At 32.8% G+C, this 25,866-nt stretch overlaps 1 protein-coding gene across 3 annotated transcripts in view; it reads left to right on the forward strand.

Annotated features, from left to right (window-relative positions):
• The first annotated feature begins 1,074 nt into the window (after positions 1-1,074).
• Positions 1,075-25,866, forward strand: part of LOC129748188 (neurogenic protein mastermind) — a 369,439-nt gene continuing 344,647 nt past the window's right edge. For 2 of the 3 annotated variants that reach the window (XR_008737676.1, XM_055742699.1), the window contains exons 1-2: positions 1,075-1,376; positions 13,461-13,988. The gene's annotated coding sequence lies outside the window, so the exon portion shown is untranslated. The remainder of the gene's footprint in view (positions 1,377-13,460; positions 13,989-25,866) is intronic. The other variant, XM_055742700.1, reaches the window with a different exon arrangement.

Consider the following 25,866-nt stretch of genomic DNA (forward strand, 5'->3'; position numbering starts at 1 on the left):
AAATCCTTGTCCTCCATCTGAACTTCAATTCGGAACTTCCAGTTCCCAAAATTGGTTCCGTCGAATAGCCACAACTTATCTCCACCCATTTTCGGGTCGCATTACTACTTTCGATTAAAGAAAAATCCGAACTTTTTCAATTTTCTTTCACTACCACGCTGGGCACATAACCTAATAAAATAGGCAGAGCTAAACGAAAAAGGTTGTTTATTCAAAGATGGCTAACGTTAAAGTGAACTACAATATTGAAGCCTGCTACGATTTGTGAATTGTCTCTAGATAAGTTTCCGTTGGTCGGTTGCACTAGGGTTCACCTAACACATTCTGCCTGTATTGTGATATTAGTGTTAATAACACTGTGTTACACATATAACGATGATTTATAGTAAATTAAATTAATAGTATATAGTAACATAACAATCTTACTTTCTTGGCACCATAATGTTGGCATGATGACATATTGTTATACCATACCCATTTAACATTATTTCCCTCCGTTCCTGAAATGATGGTTCAGTAACTTTGCTATAATGCCCTATCCAACTTCGAACAGTACACCTTTGAAGCCGTCAGATAACCCAAACGTTAGCGAAGCTAACGTTCTCGATTTCCCAACCTGGTTGGGTTATTCCCTGTAGATGTTTGGCAAACACCATATCGACTCGATCCAGATGTCCGACCCGGCACGGGATCCTATTCCATCAACGATTGTATTTTGACAGTTGGTCAGAAGGAGAGCAAAAACAAGCTGTGATCAAACAAAAAAAGAAAAAAAAACACACTCAAAGCGGATACAATAAATCATGAATGAAACCCCTCAGCAGCAGATGGGCAAAGACACAAACACCAAAACCATATTTGTAGCAGAAAAATGTGTGAGTGAAGTGAGACACCATATTCGAGTGAACGAAGGATAGAATGAGATACAGAGACAGCAGAAACACACAGCTGCGCTGCGTTGTTATGGGTTTGGGTTTGGGTATGGGTTTCTGTTTCGGATTCGGTCTCACTCCTTGCTGCACTGCACTACACTGTGAAAGAAAAGTGAAGGGTCAGGTTAGTTGTTCGCTACATTCCTACGCGAAGAGCGGCGTTTAGCGTTTTCGAGTGTTTAGTGTGTCTCTCGGCTCGAACCCTTTCTACTGTATTCGATATACCAGTGACAGTGACAGTGCTGTGAAGAGCTTTGCAATTCCAACTGAACAGGAAGAAACGTCTCGGATCCTTTTTACACTGTACGGATGAGTAGGCTTTGCGGGGTTTTTTTTGGAAGTGAAAAGGAAATTACAGTTGAAGCAAAAGCCTGTTGCATGGCTTGCTTGGGGAAATAAATTAAGGAAACGTCAGTGATGGTCTTGTGAAGCGTCTAATTGAAGGTGTGTTTCTTTATTCGAATTTAATCAATTGAATTAGGATTGTGCAAAATTTTTGTACGAACGACAGAAGCACAAGCAAAATATGTACATACAGTGCTGTGATCGCCAATGGTGTTGCCAATAATTGACAGTTCCGCTCTTTTGGCCTAACAACCGGTTTTGCCGAACTCGTTGCCGGTTGAAGAAGCAAGAGGGCTTGAGAGCGTGTATATCGAAGAGAGTGAGCGTGAGCAGAGCAGCGATACGAAGACAAACCGACAACGAATCGACTCAGGCCAGCCAGGCAGCGTTACCACATATACAGATTTTTCAGTGAACATACAGATTTTTTGAAATTTTCAAACCAAGAATCTGTATATACAGATTACAGATAATTGGAAATTTATACAGATTTTATACAGATTTTCAGCAAATGAAAAAAATTCTATGATATTTTGATTATGCTTTGAGTTAATCGAGAATAATCTCCTTTGATGATCCAACGTTCAAGCCATCAATTGCCATGCTCACAAATGAGAAAAATCTTCCAGATTATAGTTCGGAACTGCATCAATGCAACGGTAAGACAACAGTTTTCAAACCTGTGTCCGAAAATCATATACCAAGATCAGGCAATGCATTACACGAAATGTAACTTTTAATGGTACCTAGTTAAATATCATTGAGTTACTTCAGCTGCTGTGAATATTTTTCTTGCAGTATACAGCGATTACAACTAAATACAGAAACTGATCAGAGACAATTGACACAATTTAAAACTCCCATCTCATTGTTGAACCCCGGATGGACAAAGATCGTTGCATTTTACGAAACATATCCACTTTAAAGTTGGCGTGACCTTATTTTTTACATGTAGCGGTAGCGGATATGTATTTTGTTCGTTGTACAAGAAATTGGATTTCGTGCAATGTTTCGAAGTCACATTTTTTAGTACAACCAAACCAAAAAGCGGATTGCATGTAGCAAAATCACAGAATTAACACTGATTTGAAAGATCGCACAAATGTCGCAGTTCGCAATAATGAAGAGGGCAACTAGATTAGTGCGCCACGCATTATAAAAAAGGTCACCGTAGTGCAATGTTTGTATCCGGAATCAAAATTTTGAATACAGATTTTAATACAGATTTTTGAGATTTTATACAGATTAAAAAGATTTTTTGCCTCGAAAATACAGATTTAAATGTGGCAACGCTGCAGCCAGGAGGAATGTTTGGGTTCGGTCGGTCGATATGCTGACCTCGGGTCGATTCGGAACTGTGATAGTGTGAGTGAGACGCTTGCTAGCTGAGGCGTGAGGGAGAAAGGCGGTGAAAACAACAGTGAGTGTGCAAGCTAGGGAGGGAAATAATAATAAAAATAATAACCGGTGGTGAGAATCATGCTGATGATGATGAAGATCGGTGGTCAATCGTCGGTCGTCGTCGTTGTTGTTCTTGTCCTGCTTGCTTGCTTATGCGGATTTTATGGATTAAGTGAAGGTGGGCTCGATTGAGTTTTGACCGGTGTTCGGTGGTGTGTTTTGAGGAAGTTGTCTCAAACAACGAGCGAATGAATCAATGAAGATGGATATTATTAGGTGGGAACGTTTTGAGTGGCTTAGCTCGGCGTTGAGTTGAGTTGTCTGTCAGGTGTTTGAACCAGCCAGACGCGCCGCCGAACCGTATTGGTGGCAATCCATTTTTAGAGCGGAAGATAGAATCGAAGCACAAGTGTTTTTTAATAGATTGAACAATTATAGAAACGATATTTGAGCAGCCTTTTAGATTGCTTTTTTTATTTGGACATTTAAACATAGATTTTTGTTTGATTTAATCTGTTTAAAGCCTCAACACATTTTTCTACTTAAATTAATAGAAGGGTTATCATGGTATTGATGTCCGTGTCAGTGAAATACAATTTCAAAGTTCATGCCAAATCAACCAAAAACGTAGCATTTGCTTCCACTCTTCTGTTTATTTTTACAAGAATTTTTATGCTGAGATAATAAGAGGTTTCAATCGCAATTTGTTACAAAGCTTTATTAAATTTGAAGAACTTTTTTCACCAACTTTCTCTTCTTTAATGATTTCATTGAAAATTTTAGATACATGGCTTCATAAATAGAGTGCAAAATTTTACCTAAATGTGACAAAAATGAAATTTAATCAAATACTGATCTGGTGCTGACAACTTTTTTTTTCATAAATTGTATTATTTTTTACTGGTCAATTTTAAAATTTTATGTAAGATTAGAGTTTTATAAGATTTTTACAAATATTTTTAAAAATTTTGAAAAAAAGATATCAAGATTATTTTTTCTAAAGTTTTTATCATCAAACTCTTTAGGTCAATTTGAAACGAGAAAAAAAAACTTTAAAAAAATTTAATTTTACAATTACATTTTACAAATAATTTTTTGTTCATATTTCGCATCCTTAAAATATAATTATCTGAGTTTCAAATTGTGTTTAAAGTTTCCATGGGCTTTCATGAATTTTGATCAGCAAATAGGTTCTATGATTTGATCAATAATAATCAGTAGAATATTTGAAAAACCATGATTTAAGTGTGAGTTTTGGGGGTTATTTCTGATAACTCCTGAAAACTAATTAATGATCATACACCAAAATTTGTATTAGCATTGTTTTACAATACTATAGGGATGTTAATTATAATGAATTTGAGTGAATAGTGCATTTTTAGATCCATCAAGAAATAAATCTCGTTCGTGATCCAAAACATTCTTTGCTCAATCAAATTTGAAGAAAAAAGTGCTTCTACTGGTCGAAACCGTTCTCCAAAAATGGCCAAAAAATGCAGCCAAAACTGTAATATGTTGATGTTAACAAATGTGGGAATCTATCTAACATAAAATTAGAGTGGAGTTAAATGGTTTTTTTTAATCTATAGTTGAAGTTTTTATCGCTTTTTAATGATATACTGCCGTTCCAAGCAAGACTGTCCCATGTGACTTTTGGGTCATTTTCACTTTTTTGCTAGAAACACTCTCTTTTAGTGTTAACTTTCGAATAAAAACACAAACAAGTATACTTTGTTCTGAACTTATACGACATTTTCATGAAAGTGGTTGTATCTCTGTTGATGTTTCTACGCAAGAATGTCACACTAGAGAAAATTCTATGAAAAATGCAAATTTTATCAAATTTTTTTTCTTAAGATGAGTTTAAACTGTTGAATATAACGTTATTCACCGTAAAGAACACTAAAATAGAGGGCGGAGGAGGAGCGCGAAGCCTTGAGTGTTTTAATCAAAGCAATTTACACAAAACACTTTTCGGTAGGCGCTACTTACAGGATCCATACTCAACTATACATTTTTATAAACAAAGAGGAACGCATTTCTCAAATTACGGTTTAACTTGAGTTTTTGGGAAAAATAGAAAATATAAAAGCTTTTACAATGATAGAATTTGGCCGATTTTCGTAGAACTAGCATCGGTATGCGTTCTGATTCTACGCAAAAGTGGCTCTAATTGGTGTTTTTTTTGTAGGAAATTTGATTTTTTTTGCAGAAAACATTGTAAAATGATCAACTTGAACTGTTCACTACGAAAAAACTGTCGGTCAATTTTAAGTTTCTTTGAAAAAATGGAAATATAGCTGAAATTTTAATCGCGTTTTTCTCGTTTGCACGTTTTTGCGCATGGGACAGTCTTGCTTGAAACGGCAGTATATTCCATAAAAAAAATTTTAACTTCATCTAAAAAAAACTAATTTCCAATCAATAAGGTGTAAAGTATGCCTAGCAAAAATATAAAAATTACAGCAAAGCAAAATAGATTTGCGATTTTATTATTTATTTATTATTCAATGTAAGCTAATTTTTGAGAAATTTTTAATCAATGTAAGCTAATTTTTGAGAAATTTTCAATCAAAATTCAAACTTTTCCTAGCATTGCATTGAGAACTCCTAAACGAATAAATTCATGACTTTCATCTTAATGGTTTCTTGTAGCCTGAAAATGCCAAAAATTGACTTTTTGCCAGCTTTTCTAGGTTTTGGACCACTGTGCAACGTCAGTATGAGTCGAATTTGTTTACTGAAATTACATTTACTCCGATGGTTTAACGTTTACAAAAAAAAATCACAATCATTATGAGTCTCATAAAAATTGGGCTAAACATGTTGAAGTCAGGTGTAAAATAAAATTAAATACAAGGAAACATTTCATCATCAAGATTTTTATTCAAATATCTGAATATGACTAAAGAATATGGTTAGTAACCAAGTACAACTTCCACCAATATTTTGCTCTTGTGCCTACAGACGCCGTATTAAGAGGAGGAGGGGAGAAGCATTACAGAATATTTCCCGAATTTTTTGGCTGAACAAATTAGTGAAAATTTTTACAATACCTGGCAATATCTGGGCATTTAATGTCGAATTTTTCAACATAAAATCCAGACAAATCTAAGCAGAACTCGGTGATAATTCGAAAAAAAACTATAAGATTGCCGTCGACCGTGGCCTAGAAGATAGCGTTTCAGTCTTCTAAGCCAGAGGTCATGAGATCGAGCCTGGGTCACGGCATACATTGTACTCTTTCTGTGGGCTGGTGGTGTTAGTATTAGTAAGATGCTAGCCATTATATCCTTGAAAGATGGACACAGTTTCACTGTGATCCTATGACCACCACCAATATTTTAATTTTATTCTATTGATACACTTTTTTCTATCAACAGCGTTCAAATTCCAGTTTAAACTCCCCAAAAAAACCAATTCGATGAAACAAACCCAGAAAAATTGAGCCAAATTTAAACTTTAGCATGCTTTATTTGTCCACTATACTTCGAAAACCAGGGCATGTCCGAATAAATCCGGGGAAACAGGAATGCAAACCCAACAATCAATAATACATCACTTTCTCTGATTAATTGAATTAAGCAAATATTTCAGGAGCTTCCAGCGAATCAAGCATTATGTTTTAATAAGGAAATATTTTCTCCTCATTAAAAAAAATATAACGGCTTTTACGGGGGATAGATAAACTTTTTCTTAGATTCGTTAATATAAAAAAAAAAAACAAAAAACATCAAGTTTTGAAAGAAAATTTGCAGAAATTTGAAAAAGTGCAGAAAGTGTAGAAAAAGAATATTCAAAGTCCTTTTAAATTGTAAGTTTTCTCGGGTTTTGTCGGAAATAAAAATAAAGAAAAACCAGGAAATCTGGAACGCTCACTTTCTAAGCATAAGTATAAATATGAACAATACAAAATTAGTGTTGGTTTTTCGAACATTATTGGAACTTGCGTTGATTTATACACTTTATACCCTTTTTAAATTTGAAAGAAAAAGGTAACTGTAGTTGACTAAATAGAATCCATCAGGGTTCAACACGCAGGAGTGCGTCGATTGAGAAAGAGCAAATAAAACGCAGCTCTTTCGTTCTCGGTTCACGGGCACATTTGATTGCTCGAAATTCTCTCGAGAAATTTGCGACCAAAACGCAGATTGAAAATTTTTGAGCAGAGCGAATTCGCGCGCGCCTATTCGAGAGCGCGAGCGGTTCGGAAACTGCGTTTGCGTTTTTTCTGCCGCGTGCGTGTAGGAACACCGAGCATCTACCGAAAGGACACGGCGGCTCACCGGACGGCGCGCGCGGCTCTCTTTAGCACACGGAGTGTTCGCCGTGTTTTCGTTATTGAGGGCCGACGGAATAATCTGTGCGAATAATTAAACAATAGATATGGTAAACAGATAGAAGCAAGCAATAGCCTTGGGGGGAGGGTTATAAAAATCCATGTTAGAAGTTTTAAAATACATACTAGTAATAGTAACTAGCACTAGTAACTATGAAAAATTTACCATGAAATAGTAAAATTTCGCGAAAAACGCCAAATGAAAGATCTTTACACAAGGATTGTTAAAATGAATGTTAAAAAATTCTAGCCACTAGTAATAGTTACCAGCACTAGTAACTATGAAAAATTTACCATGAAATAGTAAAATTTCGCGAAAAACGCCAAATGAAAGATCTTTACACAAGGATTGTTAAAATGAATGTTAAAAATATTCTAGCCACTAGTAATAGTTACCAGCACTAGTAACTATGAAAAATTTACCATGAAATAGTAAAATTTCGCGAAAAACGCCAAATGAAAGAGCTTTACACAAGGATTGTAAAAATGAATGTTAAAATGTTTAAGTCACTAGTAATAGTTCCCAGCACTAGTAAATATGAAAAATTTACCATGAAATAGTAAAATTTCGCGAAAAACGCCAAATCAAAGAGCCTTACACAAGTTAAGAAAATCGCGAATTTTTTTTTCTTTAACAAATTTGTGTTTCAAAATAACGATCCAAGTATCTAAAACAATTTTGTTAGCTATTCTTCGCTACAACAGGGTTCAACAGCACCTTAAGAGTTCTAAGCGCTTAAAGTCGGACTCTAACGAGAGCTTGGAAAAACGGTTACGTCGGTTTGCACTGCAGCCATCTATACCGTTGGACGTGGACATTATCACATGGTGGAAGCAAAACTATAAGCTTGATGTGGAATTAAATAATTTGGCAATGACAGCCCTGCAGCTGCCGTGTACGCAGGTGTCTGTGGAGAGGGCTTTCAATAGCTTGGGCCAAATATTGACCAAATTCCATGTCAACTTGTCTCCGGAAATATTAGAAAAAAATCTATAATTAAAAAATAACTATGACATCATCGAAGATCCGACATTTGACCCGGAATTCTAAATAAACGAAAAAGCTTACACATACGTAGAACTGATAAAAATCTGTTTTCATTGAAAATTTGTTGACACTAACATGTAAACTTAGTTGAGTGATGTGTGCATGCATTCTGTGACCATAATTGTATGTGCATTCTAGTCGCTAGAATATTCCGACATTCATTTGATCAATCTTAAGAACCTTTGATTTAGCGTTTTTCGCGAAAAATAATTATAATATGGTAAATTTTTCATTGTTACTAGTGCTGGTAACTATTACTAGTGGCTAAAACATTTTCAACATTCATTTTAACAATCCTTGTGTAAAGATCTTTCATTTGGCGTTTTTCGCGAAATTTTACTATTTCATGGTAAATTTTTCATAGTTACTAGTGCTGGTAACTATTACTAGTGGCTAAAACATTTTTAACATTTATTTTAACAATCCTTGTGTAAAGTTTTTTCATTTGGCGTTTTTCGTGAAATTTACTATTTCATGGTAAATTTTTCATAGTTACTAGTGCTGGTAACTATTACTAGTGGCTAGAATATTTTTGACATTCATTTTAACATTCCTTGTGTAAAGCTCTTTGATTTGGCATTTTTCGCGAAATTTTACTATTGCATGGTAAAATTTTCATAGTTACTAGTGCTGGTAAGTATTACTAGTGGCTAGAATATTTTTGACATTCATTTTAACATTCCTTGTGTTAAGCTCTTTGATTTGACATTTTTCGCGAAATTTTACTATTGCATGGTAAAATTTTCATAGTAACTAGTGCTGGTAACTATTACTAGTGGCTAGAATATTTTTAACATTCATTTTAACATTCCTTGTGTAAAGCTCTTTGATTTGGCGTTTTTTTGCGAAATTTTACTATTGCATAGTAAAATTTTCATAGTTACTAGTGCTGGTAACTGTTAATAATGGGTAACGTTAACCTCTTACATTAATTCTTATAACCCTCCGCCAAATCCCATCGCGCGCTTACATATATTTTAATTATCTTGTTGATAAAATCATACACACAGATTTCTCAATCGGCACTGCAAACAGAAACACGAACGAAACACAAGGCCCTCACTCGAGCCCGTGCGCGCCGCCCGGTGACGAAAAGAGGGCCGCCTCGGACCATTCGGAGAGCCGCCGCGCGCTGCATTGTGAGCCGCTGCGTCCTGTTCTTTGAGCCAAAAGAGAGGCCTCACCCGCCGCTCGATTAGGACGCGCGAGAGCTAGCCGTGCCTGTTTGACTTGGCCGCTCGCGCAGATTTCGGATAGTGCATCTCGTCGACGAGAACGAGGGGAAAAGATTGAGCGAGCGTGTTTTGGTTTCGAGCGAGAGCGCGTCAACGGACAGAACGCAAACGAAGAAGTGTTTCGCTCGAGAGCAGTGGTTTGCGTGTGCCGCGCGCGTCTAAAAGTGTGCGTTTTGTTGAACCCTGTCCATAGGCAAAACAGAGTTCTGCTATTGAATTTTTATTCAAATGTCTCAATCTAGGATTTGAAATTCTAATTGAAACTTTTCCAATTGATAAAGCCCAAATTAGGGGCGGCCGTACAGCCTAATGGCTAGTCTGACTGGTTTGTAATCAGACGAACAGGTATCGAATCCCGCCGACTCCAACTAGGTTAAGGAAATTTTGTAAAAGTCCACGAAAGTGAAATTGAACACAAACACAATTAAAAATGTAATAAACGATGAAACAATAATAGAATTGTAAACACTACTGAGAATGAAATAATGCTAAATATCTCTACGGAGTATAAAAAATTTAAAACTGGGCGAAGTGTAAACAGAAACATTGGCCATATAGTTCCTGTAATTGGACTATTATAGGAAATAGTCGATAAGGCGAGTCGTGCTAAAAATAGTATCGGCCAAAAGAATCAGAAGAAGGAAAAACCCAAATTTCACACTTATGATTTTGATGTACTTTTTTTTAATTATCCGCTACTAAAGGAAATATCCTGAATTCAGCATATCTTTATCCAAATGACCATTCTCAAATTATTTTCAAAAACACGCTCTCATTGTTGAACTGCAAATTTCAACATTAATATATCTTTATTTTCAATTCCTCATCTTATTCCCCATTTATGATTCTGTGTCTTGAAAATTTAATTTCCGTTCAGAATTATTATTATTGAAAGTACGTTTTGTTGCATTAAGAAGAAATTTTGACAAAAGCTTCAAGTTTTTTTAAACATTAAAAAAAATATAACCTTCAATCCGCATTCCCTTTTTGAAATTTTAACACATTACATGAACACGGTTTTTATGTGTTTCAAAGACTTGAAAGTGAAATAAACATTTGGATTTAAATTATAAATTTAGCAATTCCTGTTTTTTCTTTGATTGTAACTTTGATTCTCAATTTTGTATTTAAATTTCATTTGTAATTTGATAGTACGATTTTAATTTTAGACTTTAAATTGTGGGTCTGAATAAAATTAGGCCCCCGAATAGGTTGATTCGGCCCTGCTTATATGAATGTTTTTTTGGAATAAACTGTACTGGTTGATACTTTTTGAGTTCCTTAAGACTCCATGAAGTTATGTTTTGGAAAATGAACAAACAAATTTGTCACACCCGTTGTATTTGTTATCATCAGAATTTTTAATAATTATCTGTTCTAAATTAGCAAAAACGATCAACTCAACCATCGGATTGGACACCTTTTGTTCACACAAGGTTTTCTGTGATTTAAAAATAAAAATATTGATTTACGATCAAAGTTCTAGAACAAAAAATGCCGAATTTAAGCCAACTTAAATGATTCAGTAGAAAAATTTGGTTTTTGAAAGGGATCATACAGTGAGCGAAACAAGAATAGTACCACTATGTTTTTTGCTTGTTAAAATGTGAATGATTAAAAACCACCGTAACTTTCTCCTACAACTTGTTTTAAATCGTTCCTCGGATAAATCAAGCATGAGTTTACTTTTTTTGGACGAAGCAATTGGCGTTGAGGACCAAAAATATGGAAAAAAATGGCCAAAAGTACCACTTATGTTTTTCTTCAAAAATTAAGATTATTTCTTTAAATTATCTGTGTTAATGTTCAAAATAATGCTTCTACAAACTATTTGGATAGATCCCTACATTTATAGACGTTTTTCAGCATTCCAAAGGTTTAAAAGGGGTTTTTAGAGATGCTCCTCTAGTACTAAGAAATTTGATATTAGAGCTGTAATACTTTACCAAACTACGTACTTTCTTCATGAATATGATGTGAAATGATGAAACCAACATTCTGGGTTAATTTTGAATCAGAAAAAATAGTTCAACAGAATTAAAAAACTTAGATTTTTTTTCCAGTCAACCCCACCTTTCCAGTGTCAAAGTTGTAGATGGCAGCACTATCTAGCAGTTTAACCCAAATTAAGTCCCAATATTGATTTTCCAGGTTTGTCCAGGCCTATATTAATCATTTCGGGGTAGTTTTCCAACACAGTTTTGTTGGAGTTCACGCTGCAGAAAGCTTTTCCGGATTTGCAAAAAATCACCAGCACAAGAATATATCACAGAGAACAGACGTACAAGATAGCCCACGAAACTTGTGTAAAATTTCCAACGACCTTTTGGAACCAATCTTTGTTTTTTGGCTAAGCCACCAGATGTCTCCAAACACGCCAAAGAAAACTGTCAAAACAAAACTGAGAAAAATATTCAAAATTTTGTCAGTTTTGAATAGATCGTATCAATTGTTTGGCATGTTTCAAGAAAATCGCTGTTGAAGTTTCGTAACACTTTCGTCACGTTGCATAATAGAAAAATATCTTAAAAGTTAATCGCAATTCCCTTCAAGCTAGAAGTACTAAATTATGAACAATCTGATGCAAAAGTTGGAAATAATCCGCTTCGTGATGTCTAGAATCAGCTCTGATGGGTGAGACTGATCGTCAAAAATGTTCCTAATTTATTGGATATAGCCGATTCGTCTTCTGACCGTTCGAGAAGTGCATAAACTTATTCCATAACTGCTCGTTATTTTGACTGCCTTAGTAGTGCAAAAATAAAGGAAGTGAAATTCTATCCTGTCAAAAGCAACTCTTATTGCATTTAACTAGCAATAAATTTAACCCGTCTATTTTAGAGTGGCATTATTTTATTTATTATTGAGTTCATATACGATTACGCCTTTTCGAAAAATGAGCTCTTGGGAATTTGATCTGTAACTTTTGAACGGCGCAACAGATGGCACTGTTTCAAGTCACTTTTCAACGTATTTTTTAGGTGTCAGCATTTGAAATTTTACACACTTTTTTGAAGATTTTTTGTTCGAGCTGATACGTCTGTTCTCTGTGAATATACCATCACACGGTAGCAAGTAATTATTTCTTCACCAAAATCTTCCAGCACACCTCAATTAATTCCGAATAATCGAAGTTACGGTCTTCGATAAAGTTGTTCAGCGGAAAAATTTTGCCAAATTAATTATAAATTTGCACAAAAACCATCATAAGGTTCGGTTTCATAGAAGAAACAAAAATGCTGCTAATTTTTCAGTACAAAATATTCAATTTTTCCATACAAACCTAAAACTTCAAATTTACTCATGTAAATGTTAAATAAATCCTGAAAAATAAATCATGGATGAGTTTTGAACCAAAACCCAAGTTTTCAAGACCCAAGGGTTTGTGAAATTCAAAAATAAACTCACATCGACTCAGTCTAATAGAGTACACACTCAGATCTTCTTAACTGTTACTTTCTAGTTCCCTATTTTTCTTAAATTTTTCTGTTTTTTAGAGGATTCTCGACCTGCCTCTTGAAATGCTCGATTGAGTTGAAATTTGAAGAGTTGGGGGTATTTTGAGGCTTTTATCGATATTAAATATACAGTATTTACTTTCGTACGAAATGACGTACGAATTTTTGTCAGCTTCACTTATTTATTGAAAGTAATTAGTGGCAAACGAGATTTCCTCACGAAAAGTTGCTTGGTCTGTTCTAGGATGGCAAATAATCCATTTGGAACATCTTTGAGTTGGAAAACTCCATGTTTCAAAATCTAAGGTTTCTCATGCACTCTCATGTTATTGAGGCCTTCAGATTTTGAAGCATGGAGTTTCTTAACTCAACGATGATCGATGATGTTTGCTACAATTTTTTTAACCAAACTTGCAACTTTTTGTGCTGAATCAATGCAATCGAAAAATTCCTTTTAATTCAACCACTGTATAAGAAAAGTTTATATACCGGTATTTCGATTCCAACTTAGGTACCATCTTCTTCAGTGAGCGTTTTCGATTGATGGATGTGTATCGTTTCCGATATGTGCCAATATTTATCATTATTCATCCACTTTAAAAAAAAACAGTTTCTGAAAGTTTGTTGCATCTTTGAATTCAAATAAAATCAATCGAAATACTCCTATTACAAAATGCTTATTTAAATTTTTCATCTTTCTAGTTAACTCAGATTTCTGATAAAATTCTCAGAACAACAGTGAATGAAACGGAAAAAGTAAGAATCTCAAAACAAGTGCTCGTCTCGGAAACAAAGTAAATCAGCTTAAGCTTATTGTGTGTGGCTGAACCGATATCAACAAAAAGCAACTGAAAAATGCTTCAAGTGTAAACACACAACAAGAAAAATCGAGATCGACAAAAAGTCAGCAGCAGCAACGGAAAGTGTCAAATCGTGTGCTGGATCAGCAAATTCAGCAGAGTCAACGGCAGTTATTGCACGTGTGTGTTGTTTTGTGCTGTGATGTGATGTGATGGGATTGAAATCGGTTTGGTGGATGTGTGAATTTTAACTCGATCATCATTATCGAGAGAAATAAACAAATCAAACAAACAAATAACAAACGCCTTACCAGTCAGCTAAGAATGATTGTCTCAGTCGACGATTGTTTTTCGAGAGGCAGTTGGTGTGTGATCTTGCGATAGTCAGGAGAAGAAGCTGTTTTTTTTTATCAAAACATGTGATTAATTGGTAAGTAGTTTTCTGTTATCGTACTTTTTCTTTTAGCCTTGAAGTTGTTTATGACTATTCTCATATGGAATTGTTTGGAATTCCAGAGTTTTGTGATCGCGGTTTTCGATATATTGTTCGGACTTAAAAAAAATTCTGTTGAATTGATTTACTTCTGGAATTCTTCCGCTTTTAACTTAGTTTAAAAAGTAATTTTGGTGCCACGAGCTTCACGAGCTTTATAATATCAAGGATGATAATCTTTAATAATTTCATGCACAAGACATTCTTCCATCGTTAATGATAGGACTGTCTCATAATGACTTGATTAAAAAAAAATTTAAAAAAAATGACAAAAATGGCAACAAATGACAAAAATCACAAAAATGACGAAAATGACAAAAATAACAAAAATCACAAAAAAAAAATCAAATATGACAAAAATGACAAAAGATAACAAATATGACAAAAGATAGCAAAAATGCAAAAATGGCAGAATTGACAAAATGACAAAAATGACAAAAATGACAAAAATGACAAAATTGACAAAAATGACAAATTTGACAAAATTGACAAAATTGACAAAATTGACAAAATTGACAAAATTGACAAAATTGACAAAATTGACAAAATTGACAAAATTGACAAAATTGACAAATTGGCAAAATTGGCAAAATTGACAAAATTGACAAAATGGACACTATGACAAAATTGTCAAAATTGACAAAATCGACAAAATTGACCGAAATGACCAAAATGACAAAAATGACAAAAATGACAAAAATGACAAAAATGACAAAAATGACAAAAATGACAAAAATGACAAAAATGACAAAAATGACAAAAATGACAAAAATGACAAAAATGACAAAAATGACAAAAATGACAAAAATGACAAAAATGACAAAAATGACAAAAATGACAAAAATGACATAAATGACAAAAATGACAAAAATGACAAAAATGACAAAAATGACAAAAATGACAAAAATGACAAAAATGACAAAAATGACAAAAATGACAAAAATGACAAAAATGACAAAAATGACAAAAATGACAAAAATGACAAAAATGACAAAAATGACAAAAATGACAAAAATGACAAAAATGACAAAAATGACAAAAATGACAAAAATGACAAAAATGACAAAAATGACAAAAATGACAAAAATGACAAAAATGACAAAAATGACAAAAATGACAAAAATGACAAAAATGACAAAAATGACAAGAATGACAAAAATGACAAAAATGACAAAATTTAAAAAATGACAAAAATGACAAAAATGACAAAATCAACAAAAATGACAAAAATGACAAAAATGACAAAAATGACAAAAATGACAAAAATGACAAAAATGACAAAAATGACAAAAATGACAAAAATGACAAAAATGACAAAAATGACAAAAATGACAAAAATGACAAAAATGACAAAAATGACAAAAATGACAAAAATGACAAAAATGACAAAAATGACAAAAATGACAAAAATGACAAAAATGACAAAAATGACAAAAATGACAAAAATGACAAAAATGACAAAATTGACAAAAATGACAAAAATGACAAAAATGACAAAATTGACAAAAATGACAAAAATGACAAAAATGACAAAAATGACAAAAATGACAAAAATGACAAAAATGACAAAAATGACAAAAATGACAAAAATGACAAAAATGACAGAAATGACAAAAATGACAAAAATGACAAAAATGACAAAAATGACAAAAACGACAAAAACGACAAAAATGACAAAAATGACAAAAATGACAAAAATGACAAAAATGACAAAAATGACAAAAATGACAAAAATGACAAAAATGACAAAAATGACAAAAATGACAAAAATGACAAAAATGACAAAAATGACAAAAATGACAAAATGACAAAAATGACAAAAATGACAAAAATGACAAAAATGACAAAAATGACAAAAATGACAAAAATGACAAAAATGACAAAAATGAAAAAAATGACAAAAATGACAAAAATGACAAAAATGACAAAAATGACAAAAATGACAAAAATGACAAAAATGACAAAAATGACAAAAATGACAAAAATGACAAAAATGACAAAAATGACAAAAATGACAAAAATGACAAAAATGACAAAAATGACAAAAATGACAAAAATGACAAAAATGACAAAAATGACAAAAATGACAAAAATGACAAAAATGACAAAAATGACAAAAATGACAAAAATGACAAAAATGACAAAAATGACAAAAATGACAAAAATGACAAAAATGACAAAAATGACAAAAATGACAAAAATGACAAAAATGACAAAAATAACAAAAATGACAAAAATGACAAAAATGACAAAAATGACAAAAATGACAAAAATGACAAAAATGACAAAAATGACAAAAATGACAAAAATGACAAAAATGACAAAAATGACAAAAATGACAAAAATGACAAAAATGACAAAAATGACAAAAATGACAAAAATGACAAAAATGACAAAAATGACAAAAATGACAAAAATGACAAAAATGACAAAAATGACAAAAATGACAAAAATGACAAAAATGACAAAAATGACAAAAATGACAAAAATGACAAAAATGACAAAAATGACAAAAATGACAAAAATGACAAAAATGACAAAAATGACAAAAATGACAAAAATGACAAAAATGACAAAAATGACAAAAATGACAAAAATGACAAAAATGACAAAAATGACAAAAATGACAAAAATGACAAAAATGACAAAAATAACAAAAATGACAAAAATGACAAAAATGACAAAAATGACAAAAATGACAAAAATGACAAAAATGACAAAAATGACAAAAATGACAAAAATGACAAAAATGACAAAAATGACAAAAATGACAAAAATGACAAAAATGACAAAAATGACAAAAATGACAAAAATGACAAAAATGACAAAAATGACAAAAATGACAAAAATGACAAAAATGACAAAAATGACAAAAATGACAAAAATGACAAAAATGACAAAAATGACAAAAATGACAAAAATGACAAAAATGACAAAAATGACAAAAATGACAAAAATGACAAAAATGACAAAAATGACAAAAATGACAAAAATGACAAAAATGACAAAAATGACAAAAATGACAAAAATGACAAAAATGACAAAAATGACAAAAATGACAAAATGACAAAAATGACAAAAATGACAAAAATGACAAAAATGACAAAAATGACAAAAATGACAAAAATGACAAAAATGCAAAAATGACAAAATTGATGAAAATAATGAAATTGATAAAGTTGACAAAATTGACAGAACAACAAAATTGACAGAAATGACAAAATTTTATATATTGACATTTCGAATTTTCAATGTCAATAGTTTATTCCATCGATTATCCACTGTTGAGTGTCTTAAATCAGAGTTTCCTTCTTTAATCGTGTAGAACGGCCAATATCGTCTTCTTTTAGAAAAAAGACTTGTCCAGATTTCATCAAACAGAACTAAAACATTTCATTTTTCACAGCTCAGTCGTTGCCATCGACGGAATGCTGCTTTTTCCAATAAATATATGTATGAAATGAAACCTTAATGCACACATATCGCACTCTGCCTACTTTGTTCATTTTTCAGTCGGTCCAAACAAAATGCGCCACGGTTTGCTTCGTCTGGCTGGGCTGAAATGGCTTGAAGCGAGCGATCGTCGCCATCGAATCAAGAAGAAGGTGGAGGGGGAGGCATACAAATTTCTCGGCCACTTTTTTTTCATTCCCTGTGTGCTTTCTTGTGCCTTCAATTTGTCTTATTCGTTTTAAACATAAGAAGTAAAAAAAAGTTTTAACCGGGGAGAAACCAAGCAAGTGAATGACTCTGATGAGAAGGAGCAACAACGAAAAAAAATCCTGCTGCTGCTGGTTGGAAACTCTTCGGGAACTCCACCAGAGTCTGGTCTGCCTGGGATGATCTCTCGAACATACGTCGAAGCAACAGCAGCAGCAGCAAAAAAAAAAGACGCAGAGCATGAATAAAAAAGTAAAATAAAACAAGAACTTCCCAACAACCTGGAAAAAAGTTTAACGGCGCGCGAACATCATCGGCCTAAGGTTGGACTGTTTTTTTTGTCATTATGAAAGTTTTTATACGGGGTTTTTACTCAAACGATGAGGTTATCGAAACGATGATGATTTCATGAATCCATTTTTTAAAACTGAAGCTGAGGATCGGAGATTTTGAGTTGTGTAGCAATTTTGATCCTTAAAGTGAAAAGTGAATGTAACACCACGTAAAACTTAGATTTGAGATTAAAAATCCAAATCCTATTTTGCGAACCCATTTAAAAATCATTTAGAAGCAAACCATTTTTGTTTGCTTTAAATAATCTCTTAATTTTATTTTATTTTTATATTTTCAGAATATCTTAAATTGAAAACTAAATGTATATTTTTAGGGTTTATTAATTTAGGGTTTTCTCTCTTGTATGTGTTGTGAGCCTACTTGGTTGAATAGTTATACTGAATCAAAGCAATCGAAAGTTTCCCTTTAATTCAACCACGGTATAAGAAAAGTTCATTTGTAATTTTATTGCACCTCGAGTGTAGTTCTGAAATTAAAAATATGTGTAAAAAATACTAGAAAGCTTAATAATATTCAGGAACTTCCTCTGAAAATTAAATTGAAAGAAAACGACGATCAACCGATACCAACTTTGGTTCGACGATACAGATACGACTCTTCGTTATAGGTACTAACTAGTTGAAGAGCCCTTCTCTTTTTACCTAGTTTCGATGCCTTTTTTTTCTTTCATCTCGGAAAGCGCATCGAAAAGTTTCACCTCTTCCTGAACCCGCGTTCAGGCACAAAGTCTCATCTCATCAGCTGAGCTGCTGCTAGATTTGGAGGTTGAACTTTCGGCGTTTTGTTTTTATTCTGCAGCAGATCAAATTCATACAGTTTTGATCTTGTTGATTGCAAGTTTTAGTTTTAATTTTAAAAATTAATATTGAATGAAAATAACTAAAAGATGATAATAAAATCGCAAAACAATTGTTCTATATTTTAAAGAAAGTTTGAAGTTGAGAGCAATTGATAACAATATATTGTAAGACGTTAACTGTTATAAGGTTGCTAGATTGCCCGGTTTTATCCGGGTTTGCCCGGATATTTAACACAAAATTTGGGAACAGTTCGGCTCGGCCCGATTGCTCGGATGTCATTGAAAAATTCCTGGATTTTCCCGGATTTATTCATTTTATTTGGTGAACCAAACATTAAAAAAAACAAATTGCGCAGTAAAAATTTTTCATATTAGCCTCCAAAACGAAATTTGTTGAGTAAGTTTTACAGAAATAATCATGAACGGTTTTTGGAAGCCGAAAGAAATAGGTTTATAATCGGTCGATGAGTTAAGATGACAAATTTTTTTTTCAATATTTTTTTTATTGATTTTTGTTGAATAATTTCAGGGTTTTGACAAAATTCACCAGGATATTGCCCGGGTTTTTTGTCATCCATTTTGTAATCAAATACCCTAATTTTTCCCAGGTTTTTATATTAAATTTCCTGGATTTGTCCAGCCTGAATTTGTGCTGAAAAATTATGGCAACCTTATGATAACTACATACAGACAAGTGGAAGCATAAGAGCGTCTTATAATAATTATTTTGCATATCTAATGTTTTGCATTTCAGCGAGTTATGAAATTTAAAGTAGATATTTTATACAGAAAGGAAACCATTTTTTCTACTTTGAATTTAGTGATTTGTGAAACGTAGATTGTCGACCAAAATTCTTCACTTTATAATATGCCGGGTTTCAATTGAATTTTTCTTGCAGGAACCAGCCCCACGGTGGTCTTGCAATGTACTTAAACAAAAACTTAAAATTTGAAATTAAAAACAATTTAAATCATGATGGCCTTCACACTATCAGTACAGAGCTCTTCATAAATGGGCAATTTATAGACGTACACGGTATATACAGGCCACCTTCATTCCCATTCAACGGTTTTTGTGATGATTTAGAATTGTTATTGTCATCTGTACCTGACAAACATTCGTGTTTTATTGTAGGTGATATAAATGTTCCAGTGAACCTGAAGAATAATAACAGCACTGTGAAATATAAAACTTGGCTCGAGTCTTTTGGATTTGAATGCTCAAATACTTTTGTAACCAGGCCCAAAAGTCAAGACATTTTGGATCATGTGATTTGTAAGATTGCTGATCTTCAAAGATTGAAAAATGACAAAATTTATACGGATGCAGGTGACCACTTACAGATTATAACTACTTTCAAACTTTTGACTGAGAAAAATAAAATCTTTTTAGAAAAGTATTTAATTGATCACAGAAAATTTAGCGAACCATTCCGAAACTACTTGCAGACTATTGTTGCTATTGAAGATGCTGATCTCTGTTTACAAAATATCATTTCAACCTACAACTCTTTGCTTGAAATTTGTTCTAAAAAAGTTGTAAAATGTGCTAGTCTCAAAGAAAATAGCTGTCCATGATGAGTTTTGATCTTTGGACCTTAATAAAAAAAAAATTATCTCAAACGCCTGAAACGTGATCCTGGTAACTCTCATCTAAAAGATATGCTCGCTCATGTTTCCAATAAAGTAAAAATGTATAAAAGAAAATGTAAACAAAACTACTACTCCTCCATCTAGAACAATACTCCTAACTCGAAGCTTTGGAAGCACATCAACAATACTTTAGGTAGATCCAAGATTAAAACTTCACTTTGTCTGCAAGAAAATAATATACGTATTGAAGACAATTCTGGAATTTGTCAAAGTTTCAATAATCACTTTACAAATGTTGGAAAAGAATTAGCTAGAGAGATTCCTGCGAACTCTTCTTTCAATACTTTTTCCTACATGGAACGAAACTCCAACTCAATATTTTTGTACCCTACCACACCAAATGAAGTTTAAAATATTATTATGGAATTAAAAAATAAGAAAAGTTGTGAACCTGATTAGATACCTACAGCACTTCTAAAATCTAACATTGAATATTTTGAAAATGTACTCTCACAATGCTTCAATCTCATAATAGAAAATGGAGAATATCCCGATTGTTTGAAAACCGCGAAGGTCATACCAGTTTTTAAGTCAGGAGATACTGCCAACGTTAATAATTACCGACCGATATCTACTTTGAGTGTTTTTAACAATATTTTTGAAAAACTATTAACAGTGACGTTGAATGAATTCCTCAATGACAATAATATACTTTATTGTAGACAGCATGGCCGTAGGAACGGGGGGGGTTTTGGGGGTTAAACCCCCCCCATGAGCGTCCAAAAAACAAGCGAGGTATTACACTCTACACTCCAAATTACAAATAATTACCAATTATAATAATATCGCTAAGTTTTTCAAGAGAAACAATCTAGACTAAAGCCTATAGCCAAAACCTCAAAAACCCATCCCAAGTTCAAAATTCAGCAACAGTTTCCCAAAACTTTCTCACTTGTTCATAGGTTGCCAGGTTTTTCATCACGTATTAGGGCCAGATAAATCCGGGCTAGTTTATATAAAAACCTTGCAAAATCCGGGTAGTGGATTGAAAAATTGTCGACCAAAATCCGAGCAATATCCGGGCAATTTTGGACAAAACCTAGGAATTACTCATCAAAAATCAAGAAGAAAGAAAAAGATGAAGAAATTAAAAATTTGAACGCATAAATGGAGAAAATTAAAACACAATTTGTTTTTATTTATTTGATTTGAGAATGAGAATGAGATTTAAGCCGGGCCAAATCCGAACTTTTCTAATGTGATCCGGGAAACCGGGTCGAACCGGACTTTTCCCTAATTTTATATTAATCATCCAGGCCAACCCGATTGAAACTGGCCAATCTGGCAACCTTGTCTTAGAAATTCAGGTCTGAATACTAAATTTTAAATTGAACCCATTTTCTATTTTTGAGGCTCTGGTTTCATATCCCCACAGCCAAAATTGTATTTATACATATTTTCGTATTTCGGATTCTTTATCAATTTTAGGATTCTTGATTTTCAGTTCGAATAATCATAAGAAATTGGGAATGAAAAGCTGTTTTTAAATCCTGGTTCAAATTTGGTTTTGCATTTCATATCAAATTTGAATCATGTTGAAAATCGTATGCATTTTCAATGTTTAGATAATAGATTTCCGAATATGAAAACAAAAATTGTTTTACATTCAAATTTGAAGTTTTTAAAGCTCTTAAGTGGCGATCCGAAATTGAAAACTTAGATTTAGATTCATCATTTGAAATTCACATTCTTATTTAGATTCACAAAACAGATTAAAAATAAATAATTGAAATAATGAATGAAGATTAAATGTGCTCAACAGAGTTTAAATAAAAGATTCATGAATGAGTGCTTTTAAAATGGCTCAAAAAATTCTGATCTGTAATAAAGATTCGGAAACGTATTTTTTGTACATTTCAGAAATCGTACAGAAATTCGGAAATAGATTCAATTTTTAAATCAGGTTCAGAATTCAGGTTTAAAATTTAAAAAAAAGATTTAGCTTATGAATGAGTTTTTTAATCATCATAAAATCACAATTAGGTATAATGTTTATTTTTGTTTGTTTTGATCACCGCACTTCCTAATGATCCTTTTCCTTCCTTTTATTTTTTGACTAATGATCACCGAGAAACATCTATAAAAAAAGATCGTAAATATAAGGTAGAAATTGAGTTAATTTTCTAAGTTTTGTTTTATGCAAAAAATCCCAAATAATATTTAAAAAAAAAATCATCCACACGATTTTCATAATGGAATTGATTCTTTATGAAAAATATTTGCTGTTAAGAAAATGTGTACCTGATCTTCACGTAAAATATTTGCACAAAATTCTATATTTTCTCGCTGTATTTTTCTAATATTTTCACGGTGTATTTTTAACATTATTAATATTGCAGTTTTTTAAAAGCCAAGTTTCAAAATTAAAACATAATTTAAGTTCAAGTTTACATCAAGCAAATTTCATCCGATTTTTTATCTCTTACTGTCTGTTGGGAAAATTTTATTTATTTTCATCAAAAGTGAGAAACTTGGAACTTGCAAAAGAGTTTAAAGGTAAAAGTCAGTCACCAAAACCCCCCCCATGAGTCGGTTCTTCCTACGGCCCTGGTAGACAGTATGGTTTTAAATCTGGGTCCAACGAGGTGTAGCCAATGACTTAATTCGTAGCTACTTATCAAATCGAAAGCAATTCGTGTCCATTGACAACACCAGCAGTGCACTAGAAAAAAATTGAAATAGGTGTTCAACAGGGAAGTAATATTGGACCATTGCTTTTCCTGATATATATCAACGACTTAAGCAAGCTTCCCTTACATGGTACTCCTCGTCTATTTGCCGACGATACTGAACTTTTTTACCCTGACAAAAATCCTAATACAATATTAAGGAAAATGGAGGAAGACCTCGAATTGCTACTTAAATATTTCAACAGCAACCTTTTATCATGAAACTTTTCAAAAACTAAATATATAATTTTTCACTCAGCACGAAAAATTGTACCTCCACACAATGATCCATTGGTTGGGATGTGTACCATTGAAAAGTAAATGAGTTTAAGTATTTAGGCATACTTTTGGATGATTCGCTTTCTTGGAAAAATCATATCACTCAAATTCATAGGAAAGTGTCTTCGTTTTGTGGAATTCTGTGGAAAATTAAACAATTTGTTCCACGGCACGTTCTTTCCAAGCTTTCTATACTATGCGTTCATACATTCCCATCTAAATTATTTGATAGCTGTATGGGACAGGGCCAAGGTTGCCGAAATCACAGATAAATCTGTAATTTCACAGAATTTTAAGAAAATTTTCATCACAGAATCTGTGTCACAGAACACAGAATTATAAAATTTTCACAGATTTCACAAAATTTTTAAATTTTGAATGAATTGCCGAAAATATAATTTTTCTGGACAGTATCAAATTTAGATTTCTTACTTTGAATTTGAAAAGTATGATAAGATTTGTAATGGTAATTGATTTGGCCTAACTTAAAAGGGAAAAAGACCCAATTTACTATGAATTTCCTATGAAATTCAAAGAAATAGCATCACAGAATTTTTGGGTAAAATCACAGAAAGTCAGAATTGTTTTTCTCAAAACCACAGAATTTTTTTCGGCAACCTTGGGCAGGGCCTCTATATCATCTTTATCTCGGCTTCAGACCCTACAAAACAGATGCCTGAAAACTATTTTAAATTTGCCTTTGCTTTATCCGACATCAGCACTATACTCAGACACGTCGCACAATATATTGCCTTTATCTCAGCGTTGTGACTTGCAAACAATGATTTTTGTGTTCGATAATCTCCGTTCCTCTCCAATCAAATTGTTTACAATGCAGTATCTAGCTCGGCCTTTGGTCAGCGTAGAATATCTTTTACCGGACCTACTAAATATAATTCTTTACCGCAGGAAATAAAAAATTCTCAAAACCGTAACATGTTTAAAACGAAACTAATTCAACTTCTTAAAGAAACGCTGAACCTATAACAACCAATCATCATGCCAGTTTTTTTTTAATTTGTAATATTTTCAATTTGTATTTCTCATTTTAATTTGTAATTTTTTGAACTTTAATTATTATGCAGTAGTGTAATGTTCTTTAATATATTTTTTCTCTTATTTGTTATTTTTACTAAGTAAGCAAGAAGGATCTCTTAAAAGGAAACCTTTTTCCCCTGAGATCCCTTCTCTAGAATGATACTCTAATATTAATATACATTTCCTCGCATTAAATATATTTGTGTTCTCAACATGCTTAAATTTTTTCTCGCGGTCATTTGTTAATTTTTGCTGCCAAACATGTTGAGAACTGAAGTGTACATTACCGGGGGACTCAGTTGAGTTTTTTGGTGTGGGGGAGTGTGGCGGGTAAAAAAAAAGAAAAAAAATCATATGTCGCCATAATGCCAAAAATTGGATAAGAATATATCTCAGCGGCGATTTAAATAAGATAACATTGATGATTTTTAGAACGAATGCCAAAAATAACATCCAGGCATTTTTAAGGTTTCGACATTGAAAAGGGTGCATGTGGAAATCTACTTATCCATGTTTCGGGATGATACGAATGGAACCGGAAAAATTAAAAGTTGATGTCTTTGACTTGAAAACGTATACAACTTCAGGATCTGGTATAAGACCAGTGATATTATAAAAAAAATTGTCGTTGTGCCTTTTGTCGTTCTTGTAGCAGTACGACGAAGTTACGCTATTTTGGCCAGATTTGGCATCATGCCACTGTTCTAAAAGTGTCCTGAAGTGGTATGAGGCCAATTCTGCCCATTTTGTTCCAAAGGACGTGAACCCGCCAAACTGTTCGCAGCTGCGCTTGGTGGAGCAGTACTGAGAAACTGGTACCGAATGAGACTGTAAAGACTTTGATGGAGGGCATTAAGCAAAAATGCGTTCAATTTTACCCTTAAGGCTCCATCGATTTTCTTTTCTTTTGATTTTTTAAGTAAATATATGTACAAAACTACCCTTAAATTTTGGTTTAATTCCAAATTTTAGCCTGCAACGCATAACATTTCACAAATTTCAAATTTCGCATACAAGTTTTAGCGCAGTCTACTAACCACAGCATAAAGAATCTTAAAATTATTTTTTTCATCAGTCATAAAAATATTTCATACGGTAAATAGATAAAAAGTATAGTCTATCACGTAGTGATTTCCAACCTTTTCCAATAAAAAAAACACAAAGTATACAAAAATGACAAAACAACCGTCGTTCGGGCTGACTCATTCTAGAAGGTAACTATGGACCAAAACAAAGAAAGTTTGTTTTTGAAATATAGACTGTTCCAAAAATTATAAGCACATCTAATTTTAACGGTCATTTTGAACCGAACATTTATTTCCGAACTCTACTGGCTGCGTCGTTTTGTTTACATATTTCTGTG

This window comes from Uranotaenia lowii, chromosome 2 (genome assembly GCF_029784155.1).
Source record: "Uranotaenia lowii strain MFRU-FL chromosome 2, ASM2978415v1, whole genome shotgun sequence".
In the NCBI taxonomy this organism is placed as follows: domain Eukaryota; kingdom Metazoa; phylum Arthropoda; class Insecta; order Diptera; family Culicidae; genus Uranotaenia; species Uranotaenia lowii.